Genomic DNA, 15,044 nt, shown 5'->3' with positions numbered 1-15,044 from the left:
CATGGCTTGAATAAACTTTTCAGTGATTGAATTGAATAAATATTTAAGTGATTGGATTGAATAAATACTCCGGTGACTGGACTGAATAAATCGAAGACTGGATTGAATAAATATTTAGTCATGATTATAAATAGAACTGATAAGCGAAGGATTCTATTAAATGCTTTTTTGGATTCTTTTAACATATTTGGAAGATTAAATTAAATGGAGTTATGTCTGGATTGAATAATTTTTTCGCTTGATTGAATTTTGCTACACACGGCTTGCCATAGGAAAGTTTTTTCGTGGTACTTTCTATAAACGTGCGAAGGGGGCAAGCGAAGAAATATGGTCACTTCGAGGGGTTCTTCATAGTTTCACTGTCACTGACGGATCTCCACCCCGATAAAATACTCCCCTTTGTTAGGTGTCAAGAAAATCAGAAGTGTATCAAAAATAACGGAAATAAAGGTGGCTCGGCTGGATTTTTGAGGAGGGATACCTCCCAAGTTTAAGAATTAACTACGTCGGCATGAGTAAAAATATATAGGAAAAAGGATACCACAACTGTATTATATAAAGATGAAAATGTCTTATGATCTGGGTTTTATTGCAATCGGAGTCGCCAAGGCAACGTAATGAAACCATTACGTTTTTTATTTATCTTTGTGTTTCTCTGTACCAGGAGCTTTTTTAAGACATCGCTTAAAGGAGTATGTACCTGCCATGATCGCCTCAGTTATGGCAAAGTTTAAACAAATTCTATTAGAGCGTTTTGAAAATATTTTGAAACGAAGTTTTAAGAATCATAACAAACAGTGAAATAGCATGCTATCCACACAATTAACTAATATTTTAAGAAAATGATAAGCTTTGGAAACGCTGAGGTATCCCCCCAAAAAAATCCAGTCGGGCAACCTTGAGGTCGAGAATTTACGCTCCACTTAATAAATGGCGCGGAAATTATCGTTTAATGAAATTAACGAGACTTAAGTTAACGCGAAGTTTTGAAATTGGCGTTAATTTCATAAAGCGTCACGAAGCGTTAATTTCCTATTAATAATGAGGTATGACTTCTTTCCTTACCCAGTACCTTACCTATAACCTACCCCTACAACAAAAATCGAGTTTCGTTTTACTAAATGTCCGTGTCAAGGCTTCTCGCACTTTGAGTTTAGGTTGCATTCTTTTGAAGGCTAACTACAACATAGTCACAATTATGAACTATTTCTTCACCTTTAAATATAATCTATGTTGTTGGTAACGATAACCAAATTAAAAGCGTTCATAGTCTTAACCTGAAACTGACAGATCGCAAAAAAAAAAATTCAGGGAGATGCATATGTCGAGCTTGGCGCTGCCTATGGCTCTCTCTGTGATTTCAAGAAATCAATCGAGTATTCTAAACGGGGTCTAAGTACCGCAAAACAGTCTGGAGACAGAGGGTTACAAGAAGCTGCATATATCAACCTTGGCAATGCTTATCAATCTCTCGGTGATTCCAACAAAGTAATCAAGCTTTATGAGCTGGGTCTAAGTATCGTAAAAGAGACTGGAAACAGAAAGACACAAGGAGACGCATATATCAACCTTGGCAATGCCTATGAATCTCTCGGTGATTCCAACAAAGCAATCAAGCTTTATGAGCTGGGTCTAAGTATCGCAAAAGAGACTGAAAACAAAGAGTCACAAGGAGCCGCATATATCAACCTTGGCCATGCCTATGAATCTCTCGGTGATTCCAACAAAGCAATCAAGCTTTCTGAGCTGGGTCTAAGTATCGCAAAAGAGACTGAAAACAAAGAGTCACAAGGAGCCGCATATATCAACCTTGGCAAAACCTATCAATCTCTCGGTGATTCCAGCAAAGCCATCAAGCTTTCTGAGCTGGGTCTAAGTATCGCAAAAGAGACTGGAAACAGAAAGTCACAAGGAGACGCATATATCAACCTTGGCAATGCCTATGAATCTCTCGGTGATTCCAACAAAGCAATCAAGCTTTATGAACTGGGTCTAAGTATCGCAAAAGAGACTGAAAACAAACAGTCACAAGGAGCCGCATATATAAACCTTGGCAATGCCTATGAATCTCTCGGTGATTCCAACAAAGCAATCACGCTTTATGAGCTGGGTCTAAGTATCGCAAAAGAGACTGAAAACAAACAGTCACAAGGAGCCGCATATATCAACCTTGGCAATGCCTATCAATCTCTCGGGGATTCCAACAAAGCAATCAAGCTTTATGAGCTGGGTCTAAGTATCACAAAAGAGACTGGAAACAGAAAGTCAAAAGGATACGCATATATCAACCTTGGCAATGCCTATCAATCTCTCGGTGATTCCAACAAAGCAATCAAGCTTTATGAGCTGGGTCTAAGTATCACAAAAGAGACTGGAAACAGAAAGTCAAAAGGATACGCATATATAAACCTTGGCAATGCCTATGAATCTCTCGGTGATTCCAACAAAGCAATCACGCTTTATGAGCTGTGTCTAAGTATCGCAAAAGAGACTGAAAACAAAGAGTCACAAGGAGCCGCATATATCAGCCTTGGCAATGCCTATCAATCTCTCGGTGATTCCAGCAAAGCCATCAAGCTTTATGAGCTGGGTCTAAGTATCGCAAAAGAGACTGGAAACAGAAAGTCACAAGGATACGCATATATCAACCTTGGCAATACCTATCTATTTCTCGGTGATTCCAACAAAGCAATCACGCTTTATGAGCGCGGTCTCAGTATCGCAAAAGAGACTGGAGACAGAAAGTCACAAGGAAAAGCATATAACAACCTTGGCAATGCCTATCGATCTCTCGGTGATTCCAGCAAAGCCATCAAGCTTTCTGAGCTGAGTCAAAGTATCGCAAAAGAGACTGGAAACAGAAAGTTACAAGGAGACGCATATATCAACCTTGGCATTGCCTATCAATTTCTCGGTGATTCCAACAAAGCAATCACGCTTTATGAGCGCGGTCTAAGTATCGCAAAAGAGACTGGAGACAGAAAGTCTCGAGGAAACGCATATATCAACCTTGGCAATGCCTATAAATCTCTTGGTGATTCCAAGAAAGCAATCAAGCTTTGTGAGCTGGGTCTAAGTATCGTGAAAGAAACTGGAAACATAATTCTTGAAGGAATGGGTTATAGTAACTTAGCTGTACATTGTTGTTGTGTTGGCCAGTTTTCTAAAGCCGAGGAGGTTTGTAAATGCTCTATAAAATTATTCGAGGAAAAGAGGGTTCTTCAAGGGAAAGACGAGTGGAAAATCAGCCTTCGTAATAAACTTGATTCTAGCTATACCTTGCTCTGGAATATTCAATTACAACTTGGCCACACCCTTGAAGCGCTTTTTACAGCCGAGGCAGGACGGGCACAAGCTCTTGTGGATCTCATGGAATCGCAATATGGCGTGAGGAAGTCAATTCAGTGGTCGTTAAAACAGCCAATAGAACTGACGATGTCTAGCATTTCAAACCACATTTCATCACCTACGCTGTTTCTAGCAGAAGATCTAGAATCAGATCTAAAATCTGTGGTGAATTTCTGGTTAATTCAAACGGGTCAGCAATGTCACTTTACGATAAAGGAAATCAGTGAGAACTTGACATCGTTGACTTACAAAGCATACGAAAAGATTGGTGTCAACTTAAAAGTCAGGTGCGCAAATCGCTCCCTGGATGGGCCGGAAAATGAAGAGAAAGCACTAAAATTAAAGCAAGACAAGGATGGTGCTTTAAAAACACTGTATGACGTAGTTATCGCTCCAATTTCACCCTTGATAGAAGGTGAAGAACTCGTTCTTGTCCCTGACCGTTACTCATTCTTGATTCCTTATGCTGCCCTTGTGGACCAACATTCCAGGTATTTGTCTGAAACGCTAAGAATTCGATTGGCTCCATCACTAACATGCTTGAGGCTGCTGTCAGAGTGTCCGGAGGGCTACCATAGCAAATCTGGTGCGCTGCTTGTTGGTAATCCATGTTTGGAAACCGTACGCATCAAACCATGGAGAAACCTTCCGCAACTTCCAGGTGCTGAGAAAGAAGTGAAAATGATTGGACAGATTCTTAACATCGAGCCTCTCGTTGGTAAGGACGCTTCAAAAGAGAAAGTTTTAAGCGGGCTTTCCTCAGTTTCCTTAGTACACATTGCAGCTCACGGTTGTCCAGACACCGGAGGAATTATTTTGTCTCCTAACCTTGCTAGTTCGGACATTCCCGAAGAGAAAGACTTTCTTTTGACGATGGCAGATGTTTTGGAAGCGCAACTGCACGCCAAGCTTGTTGTCTTAAGCTGTTGTTACAGTGGGCAAGGTGCCATCAAGGCCGAAGGCGTGGTTGGAATTGCACGTGCCTTTTTGGGAGCCGGTGCACGTTCGGTTATTGCGTCACTGTGGGCAATTAGCGACGATGCCACTATGGAGTTTATGGGACACTTTTATGAACATTTGGTAGCGGGGAAAAGTGCAAGTAAGTCGCTTCATCAGGCCATGAAAACGCTACGCGAGTCTGGAAAATTCGATGCTGTCAAGTACTGGGCACCATTCGTGTTGATTGGCGACGACGTTACAATGAATTTTGCTCAATGAAAGGTGAGGTCCTCACTGTAACTAGTCTGCTTTACAGCCCTTATATTTCTAGTTCCCTATTGTTAAATTGAAGAGGAGTCATTTTTGCCCAAAGTTACATTTGGAAAACAAACAAAACGACCGAAAAATGGTCATTTAATCAACCGACGCTGTGTTGCGTCGCTTTTGTTGATACAGGAAAAAGTTGATCGTGTGATCCTGTTCTACTGCAGCTACATTGGACATTTTGACTGACTTAATTGCGTTACGCGATGCACTCGACTCACGGCCGGTAATTGATAAGTGAGTTTACGCAACAGGGGAAAAAGAGGCCAAAAAAGGGCTGGTGCGTGACAAACGTGAAGGGGCTATTACATGCGTGTTTTGTCGTGATCTTCATTTAACATTCATGTTTTCTAGTTGTTTACAAGATTGTGAAGAAGATCCCTTGTTTACAGAAAGGTGAAGTTTTACGGAAAGCATTTTCAAACAAAATTATTGTCAAGCTTGTCACAAAAGGTTTGTCGTCGTCCTTCCTCTCTCGTCCTGTTGCGGAAATTCACTATTCAAAATAAGGAGAGATATACCCCCGGGGTATAGTGCGACTAGCCCCTTATTTTCGTAAGGAATGGCAGAGCGAGCAAAATACGCAAGCTCACGTGAAAATTAATACCCGCAAGGAAGGTTACTTCCCCACACGTGTCGCTTTACTCGCGGCTGGCACTTTTCACGCGTGCTCGCGTGGTTTGCCCGTTTATGTTTTACAGCATTTCTGAGAGGAATAGGTGCACTGAAAAACAGCCGCAATTTTGCGCAGGTCAACAAAACGCGAATGACCGCAAAATTAACGTTCTGAAACGATAGGAAGGAAGGAGAGAGGTTGTTAATTGAAACACGCAAGTAGAAAAGGAACATGATGGAAAACTAGCCTGCGAGCAAGCTCTCCATTTGAGTGATATCTTGAAAAGTAGACGCGCGAGAGGAGACGAAAACTCACTGTGTAAGATTTTCTGGGCGTTTACATTTGTATTTGTAAGAAGGACAAGATGAAATAAGATTCATGATATGCCCTTTTAACTAGACTACAGTTTTATTTAGGATAAAAGAAATAAAGAGAAAAATATAAGGGAAAGGAAATGAGGAAACACAAGTTAAACAGCAAATACGAGGGTCAGTATGGCAGTGATCAATACTGAGCAAGATAATACTGATACGTACTTTTAGAAAAAGTACCAAGTTTTCTTAGAAAATCCACTTTTAAGCATAAAACAACTAAATCTGGTCAAATAACATGCCAAGTTGGGTACACAAAATCAGCAATAGACTTTTGGGTTTTTGATTAAATTATTGTCTCGTTGTCCTTTCTCGTATAGATAGAGGAATATCATTCCAATAACATCCTCAGTTGAACAGAATTTTGTTATATTTATTCTTAGGTATTAGGATTTAGATGCTGTAAAGATGCACTTCTACAGTAACAGTTATTTTATACAGATACAAGGGTCACCGTGAAATTCCACGGCTTTTTTTTTTATCAATAACTAAAACTATTTTTAAGTACTGCAAGACTGCTTGAGATACTGCTCTTCAATTTTAAGAGATTAGTACAAATTACAATTGATTCTTTTGTCGCGGTTGGAAAACCAAGTATTTTGTCCCACGATCTTAAATTCAGTGTTAATCTATTTGAGCACAGCTACATGTATTTATAAATAGGTGGAAATTTTTAACTAAGTTGTCTTAGCATCTAGATTTATTACAGATTCACTCCACTACATTACAAGCAAATAATGAAATGAAATAAGCTAACACTACTATAAGAAAAAAAAAGTTGTGGAGAAGGAGACAACCAAAAGCACCAATGCGCCATACTAGGGATGCCCCTACTAATTAAAATATAAGAAAAATATATACAAATAGAAATATAAATGGTCTAGTTATCCTTAATAAAGCTTAAAACATTTCTTTTAAAAGTTGCAATACTGTTTGATGATTGGATAAACCATTCCATTCATTGTAATTTACTTTAGTTTTACAAATAGGGAAATACAACGCATTTTATCTCAGATTGGGTCTGTTCTCATTCCTCTAAGGCATTTACCTTCTCATTTAGCAGAAACTGCTTTCCAAGAAATGTAGTAGGGAAAATGGGAAACCCTGAGCACGAATAGCCAATCGAAACACCAGTTTTGGTTAATTTGGTTGAAGTTCCCAATAGAAGGCTCAAGATCAAGTTCTGAGCTGGTTAACAAAAGTTGATCAACCCAACCAATCAAAATTCTTTCTTTTCCCAATGAATCGGAACCTGAAAAATCCCAACCAACCCGAAATGGTTGATCCCAGCAGAACACGACCTCAATTTTACCATCTAAACCCCTTAGCTTTTTAGACTTTCAAATGCATGGAACGCGCTAATTGATTTTAAAACTAGGAAATAAATTACTACCGCTAATTCTCTTCCAAAAATTCCCTGCAGTGTGTCCAAAATGGATGACTTAAACAATCTACTATCTTCCTACAAACCACTTTTTTCTGGGGGTGGGGCACAAGGTAGTGCAGTTCAGTGACCCTGTTATCAGTTAGGTACTGAGACAAGTTGTTGTACCAGAAACCAACATCGCCAGTACCGTGTGCATCATCAGACAGGGTGAGTTTTGCACCAGACTCCACCAAGTACTAGGGAAAAACCAGGTACCAATTTTAGAAGCTTACATACACATGGCAAAATTTTATTTAGAGCCTGATGGTTACAGTCAAACCTACATTGCAATGCAAACTCAAAATTTTTGCGCTGTTAGCACTGCACCAATCACAACTAGGTTGCTAGGCACACCCTCAAATCTTCGGCACCATTTGAACAAATGAGCTCTAGTCCAATCAAAACTGCGTTACTGGGCAAACTTTTTCTTTTTCATGCCATCATCTTTCCGCCGAGTAGCAAGAAGACTTAAGGTGGATCTCCACATAAATTTTACGCACGTAAATGAAACCGAAGCAAATTATGACGTGTCGCAGGTAAATGTCAAAGTTGAGCGAGGTTCAACTTTTACATTTACTCGCGAACTTTCATACATTGCCTCTAATATATTTACGCCTCTAATAAATGAAATAAAAGTAATGTATAGAAGGTCAAGCGCACACGTAAAGTTGAACCTCGCTCAACCTTTACGTGTGTGCGTAGCCTTTCAAACATTGCTTCTATTTTATTTACGCAAGTAAAATTATGTGTGAGTGAAAATCAACCCTTAGACTTCAAAACAGCCCCATTCAAGTACGCGCGAAAAGTCAAACAAAAGGTCTGGAGCAAGGCTGAAACCGGAGAGCGAGACTAGGAGAGACTCTTACATGTGAGACTCTACTGACTGTTTTGCAGTCAAGTCCACTTTTAAATATTCTAAATGTTTCCAAAGCACATGCAAAGTCAGTGACGCCATTTTCAGCATTTCGCCTTTAGACAATTTTAAGTGATTTGAGAAATCTAAGTGTATTTTAGATATCGGCGGTGGTAGCTCAATTTGAGCCATTTTAGGTAACATTTAGTTCAATTTAGGTTATTCTTTCTTTTAGTAACTATGTCTCCGTAAGACACAGCACAAGGAAAACTGTTCACGTCATAGTGATGTAATGACGGCAAAGAAATGTACCAATAAGTGTGCCGTACGTGCAGAGTTCTTGTTTTGCTTATTAGGGGTCTATTAGCCAACATGGCCCACTTATAATGGGCTGGCTAGGCTTATGCCTTGTTTTGTGTTTATATGAGGAGGCGGGCTGGCCATAATGCTGAGATCTCGGCTCGAGCAACCGGGATCTCGGTAAGTCAGGATAGCCGCCTTCTCATATAAACACAACAAAAATTTAACATGAAAACAAGGCATAAGCCCAGCCAGCCTGGTAAAGCAGGCCAGGTTCACTCAACTCATATAAACAGGCTCTAAGCCTATTGCTGTCGCCTTCATCGCTGCTAAAAACTCCCTACTATCCCTCAGCGGACATAACTATATTTCACTTACCTCTAGAACTCTTTTATGTGGGTGTGGGTTTTTCAGTTTCTTTGATGGGGAAGCACCACTTGTGTTTATCTCAAACAATGCTCCATAAGATATGCCAAAGTCAACATTTCTGACAATCTTTTTCCAAATCATATCTGTAAATTCAAAATCAGGTCTGTACAACCTAATGAGGTCAAAATGGCCAATGACCTCAGGCTTAATTTCTTGCAATAGCTGATATTGTTGATCATAATATCGACACATAAGCAGCTCTGTTCCTCCAGCTAATTTTTCTGCTTTTTCATAAAGTTCTAGGCTGATGTCTGTTGGAATTCCATCAACATGATGAATGGATCCTACGATGTAATCTAGTTCCAGATCTTTTTTCAGTGTCTTTATCCTCTCAAAACAGTCTTTTCTAATAACATCAGTTTCGAAGCCAACGATGAGAGAAATTTTGTCCTTATACTTGTCCTGAAGACGCCTGGCTTCCTTGACAAAATCCTCAAAAATGCAACAGAGTTCAAAAGGTTCCATATTTTCCTAAAAAAGTAACATGAATCATAGTGTGATTTCATTTTCAGTTGTTATAGGGCACTTTTGAAAAGTCAGAACTGGCCCGCCAGACTGGTCACAAAAGAAAGACACTCACACTTCATTAATAAGGACACTAAGGGGGTCATAGAAAGTGTCCGTATTAACTGGGTGTCCATATTAAGTGGGTTGAAGATAGAAAAATTTGTAAGGGCTTTCTTTTCCCAGGGACAAAGCAAACTGTCCATAAAAAGTACATATCTGTATTAAAGCAGGGGTCCGTAAAGTGGGGTTCGACTGTACAATGATGTATTTCGGAATATTAGTCTTCTCACAAATTTTTATTAAACCCATCACTGTCTTGCACACATCATTTAGAAATAAACTGATCTGGCTGGATAGTCCTGATTAACCCTTTAAGTCCCAATATCCACATATAAATTCTCCATACTGATCTCCATACATTTCCTTAAAGAATTAGTTGAGAGAGTTTGTTAACAGATCAAGGCATTTTCTCTTTAGTGATCATTTTATTAACTCTCATAACAATTTCTCTTGGCAACATTATGGATATTGTCAGGAGAAAATCGATGTTGATCACTATTGGGACTTAAAAGGTTAATAGCGGAATTCTCCTGATGACCTAACTGGTTTTTGCCAATTCTGTTCTGACAAATGGAAAGCGCCCTTTAGGATTAAATATATTACTCCATGAATTTTACTGATTGACAGCAGTCTTGCATTGGTTGCAAATAAGATGGTACTGTGCAGTTTAAAAAATTTTGGGTGGGTCTTGATTTTTACATATTGCTGTAAGTCTTAGCCTGTTTCAGGCTCCAAGATAGTAATGTGCAGAGATCGTCAAAACTGATGCGAAAAACAGGTGGGGAATTTGGAGAGTGGAGGCCCACTTCTGCCAATCGGGTGCATCTTCTTTTCACTTGCCTTGTTTTTGTGACATCCCTAATATCATTCTGTGAGCTAGAGCCTGGTACAAGCTATATGAAACTGCAAAAACCAATTAAAACACGGCAAAATTTATTGCCCTTAGTTCAAAGAAGAATTCCTAAAATTTTTAATTGGGGTGAGATACATAGATATACAGTGTATATTGGGCATGAACAACAACTATAGAGTGACATTGATTTTTAATAGAAAGCAACAGGCCAAGTTTTTTAGATAAAATGTTTTTGTCACAAACAAAACTACACAGTACAGTAGGTCGCAGGCCATCTACCATCTAACCCCCCCCCCCTCCCACACTTCCCACCCATCTCTGATCTGTATGCCTAGAATGGTTTCAGCTTCTAACTAATTTACAGACTTCTTACTGCTTATTGCATTTAAAACTCTACATTTTTGTAACAAAATATAATACCAGACATAGCCATAGTAATAAGAATAATGTAGAGGGATAGTAATGAACAATGTATTGTTAAGCGTGTCATGATCAGGGTGGGGCATGCAGTGCTAGGATTGTTGTTTAATTTTGTTAATACTCCACATCAGTCCTTTACTGGCACAGGAATGTATTAACTTCAAAGATGCAATGAACTTTACTGAAATGTCTCAAGTACAGGGCTGACGTCATTGCTATCCCGTGTATATGTTACAGGGTGGCTTTCCGTAAGGTATGGTGGATACTATAAATAAATTATCAGTGTGATGTGTGATCGGGTTTAAATTAGCCGTGATTGGAAATAGCCGGGTGGTGCATAATTTACTATTTTTATAACCTGTGATGCATGATTTTCCTTTTGGATTTCTGTGATTGGTGAATATCATGTGAAACTAGAAGCACAGACATTAAAAACAGATAGTCATGACATCATTTTTACTGGTCCTTTTTTCTTGTTTCTAAACAATACTGGTCAATATGGTTAACATTTGAACAACACCAGATTTCAGAGAATCCTTTTGTACAATTAAGATCAATTCAATTAACTACTCAAAAATGATTAAAAAATTTTTTTATTAATCATTAGAGCTGATTTAATCAATGGGTTGAGATCGATGTTGCCATATTAACCTTCTGCAATTGCACCTCATCTACCTGTACATTAGGCTTGATGGCTAATTTTTTCCCTGTGATGAATGAACGCCTTAAAAAAGTCTGGTGATGTGTGAAGAGTATCCCTCTTAACTTGCCACCCTGATGTAAGTTTAGTAGGCAGGGAATTGAACATATAGGAACTTCTTTAGTTCTTAGTTTTGTCTTTTTTTTTCCTGTGAAAATAGTCATGCTCGTACTAGCCAGAAATTAATCCCCAGCCCCATCCATTAGTAACAGCCCTCAACCTGGTAACTATCTCCATCTTAATTTCAAGCATGGTCACAACTGACAAGTACCCCCTGTCCAGGAAATAAACTTGTGGCTCAGTCAACAACGTTATTTCAGTATTCCCACATGAGTACATGGAGTTACCTACATTATTTATGTTATAAATCTTACGGTAAATCAAAATAAAGGCTATAATAAAGAACAAGTTTTTGTCTATATTCCATACATGAATGTGTGCAAGCAGCTGTAAGTCTGTAGATATGAGGATTGACATTGTTAAACATGAAGAGGGTTTTTTCTTTGTTGTCAAAATTATGAAAATGGTGGTATCTTTTTCATGATGTTTCTGTAAAAGTTAGATCGAAGACTCTCATAAAGATTACAATTGAATGGAAAGTGTAAACCATGTTCAACTTCATTTAAGTGGCAGAAGGGGCAAATTCGAAGATTTTCCGGAGTTTTCAGTACTGTATGTCTGCCCGTTTCAATTTTTTAATTCCAAACAAGCCAATTTGCCCCCCAACCAGGCATTTGTCAGGTATTTGCCCTTTTTCCTTGGAAAGTTGGGCATAACCTAACCATGGGCAGGATTTCATGAGCTTAGTTGGACAGGCACTCGACTGCAGAGTGGGATGTTGTGGGTTTGATTTTTAGAGGCCAGACCAATACTCAGGGTATTAAACCAACTGAGTAACAAAGGTACTGCATTTGCCCTGCAAGTGGCTGGACCTTCACGTGGCTTGAATGACAAGGTAAAATGGCAGCCTCATTTCCAGTAAGAGACATTAAGATAGCATCCTTAATTACTATTTCCTTGCTTAACACACTGACATTTAAACGTACAGAATGTGTTATTCTTTTACCCCCAGCAAGAGGCTAGCAGATTCAAATAAGAACCTCATTGTAGGGTCATGGCCACGGCCCTTAAAACAAAGAAAAACTTACTTTTTCTTGAAAGAGCCTAAAGATTGCAAATTAGCATTATAATTGAGATAGTCAATTAGTGAATGCAACAGCATGCCCACAAGGCAAAATGTCAAGATAGTTTTTGATTAGTAGAACAAAACCTTCATTGGACTTTTATGGTTAACTTTAGATGCAGGGTTTTCATTTAGAATTCTAGAAGCAGGAGAAAGGTGTAACATTACAGCATAATGTTTGAAAGAGGCTCCACCTCTGAATAAAAAACAGTCATAGGTACCGAATGTTAGTCGGAGAATTCTGCATCGTAAACTGAGAACTCTCCGATGCCTAATGAACACCCTGAGATGGTTTTTCTGCATTTTCCTTTACTGCTTGTAGGGTACTATCAAGCTTTGCAAACAAGTACAATTTCACTTCAACTTCTTCTCCACAGTGGCTTGCTATTCCCTCTTAAATCTCTAGTAGTGGCCATTCTTACACTTTCTGCAGGCAAGTATTCAGGGAGGGTGAAATACAGAAATATATGTAGCTATCTAAATAGGCATATTCTAGAGGGAAATATTGAAAAAGGAGCGATGTTAACCGCTTCAAGAAGAATTGAAAAATGTAAAATCCCCGGGTAGAGGTTTTCGAACAAACCCCGCCACCCGGACTGATAAGACAACAGATGCCTGACAAATGGATGGGGACGGAGGGGGGATGGGCACACTTGGAATTGATTGAGCTATTATTTGGGTTTACCTCAGTGTATCAACCTGTGAACTTTTTCTTTGTTGTGCACCTTTTGTTTTCCTAGGTTCTCTTGTGTTGACTTCTTTCTTTCCTTTGTTTTACGTCACTCGAGAGTTTCACGGATAATACGCCGAGGATGAGCTCATTATTTTAGAGACTGGGGTATCTAAAAGATGGTAATGCTGTGGCACATTCCATTCTGTTGATACTGGCATTGGTTAGGCAGTGAGACTTACAAGAATTCGAGAGCTGGCAAAGTGTTTTAAATTTTTCTCAGACAGATATTGCATGCAAGTTGCAACATCCAGCACGTTTCCTTCAGCAAACGATGTAATAGATTTCAGCTGGATTTTATATAACAAGACACGCATCATTGCAACTTTCTTCTTTCAACAGATGACCACCGCATTTGAACTTTTTTTTATAGAATGTACCTACACTTCAGATATCTTGTTTTAGAAAAACAAAAGCTAAAATTACGTGCATCGCAGACAGACTTATTTGACAGCTAGTCATTTACAATTGCGTCATTTTTGCATAGATAATTAGTAGGCAGGATGGCGAAAACAATGGTTTCCTTGCAGGCGTTTCCTTCCCTCCCTCCTCACATGCCCCTCGTGTTTCTCTCTTGCCTTAAACTCCCTTTCCCTTCCCTTTCAAATGCCTGCCACGCAGGCTAATCCTAAAGTTAACCATCATACTCATCTGAAAGAGTCCTTTGTGTCTTAAATTTGGTAAGACCTCTAACCCTGCTGTAGAAAATTTGACACAAAGAAACTCTGAGTCTGGGCAGTGAACAATGAATGCTCTCAGCCACCAAATTTCCTCGTGTTTTTATTTGAGTTGTTCGTGACGCAATGCATTCTGGTAAAAAGTACCGCAATGCACTCTGTAGCCCACGAAAACATCTGTTTCTCCTTGCTCTTTGTAGCTGGGGACGTTTCGCGCGGAGGAATGTCTGCGACTCAGTGACAGAAATTCCATACTGATGACATAAAATCTGTCCGGAATCCGGTCAGAAGCGCTGATTGGTCGACGGGGTAGTTACATTGTTTTAGCTATTGTTTACGAATGACAGTCTTGACAGATAAAAGACAACAGGCCACAACGGTCAAATGTACATGTCACGGAATCTCTAACAAAACAGTCAATTTTTGTGGAATTTGTGAAATATATAGTCTTTTCTAGAAGAAGTATTTGAGTTTTGCTTGAGCTTGTTGGTAGATGAACACAACGGTATACCAAAATCGACCAGAAGACACATAAAATTGGACAAATTTATATTTGGAACTCATGATCTGACTACCGGCTTCATTATGTAAACATTGATTTGCGTCATCAGTATGGAATTTCTACCGCTGAGTCGCAGACGTTCCTCCGCGTGAAACGTCCCCAGCAGCGAAGAGCAAGGATGGTTAAATGCAATGCATTCTGGTAAAAAGTGATGAATTTACCAGAATTTCCCTTAAATCCCGATTATAATGCTGCTCGCTCCCTACGGTCGCTCCGCAGCAATACTCTTAACCTAAATCTTATTGTTGAAAACGATGAGGGCCGTACGCTTATCGGATGTTATAATGAATCTTCACTCAGTTAAGAAAGCGAAATAATAAATCTCACCTCCATTTCTTCTTCGTACAAATCTTCCGGCTCATACCGAGGCATGTGTTCCGAGAGTCCATAGTGGGTAAAACCAACTTCGATAGCCCTGAGAACTATTTCTTCTAGTTCACAAAAAGCATGTTTACAGAATTGTCCACTGTGACTGTGGGATGAAATAGGCATTATTTAAATGGAGACAGAAACTCATAAGGAGTTGAACAACCCCTTATAAGTTTCTGATGGAGAGCAATTAATTTAATAACGTCGTTTCCTTTCTTCGCCAGCACCGAAAAGCATTACTGAGTCTGCAAATTGTCAGCGGACTCCACCACAAACCGGAAATAAAAGTGGTATTTCACGCAATATTGTTCTTTGCGAGCTGTAAACACGGGCCGGAATGCGTCCAATAAGAATTACCGGTTGGTATAGCATCTGTC

General features: G+C 39.3%; 1 pseudogene; it reads right to left on the bottom strand.

Annotated features, from left to right (window-relative positions):
* Positions 1-5,946: 5,946 nt before the first annotated feature.
* On the bottom strand, positions 5,947-14,864 carry LOC140948281 (uncharacterized; annotated as a pseudogene).
* Positions 14,865-15,044: the final 180 nt, after the last annotated feature.

This window comes from Porites lutea, chromosome 9, assembly GCF_958299795.1.
Source record: "Porites lutea chromosome 9, jaPorLute2.1, whole genome shotgun sequence".
In the NCBI taxonomy this organism is placed as follows: domain Eukaryota; kingdom Metazoa; phylum Cnidaria; class Anthozoa; order Scleractinia; family Poritidae; genus Porites; species Porites lutea.
Note: the sequence above shows the minus strand (reverse complement) of the source record. Positions and strands in the feature narration are given on the sequence as shown.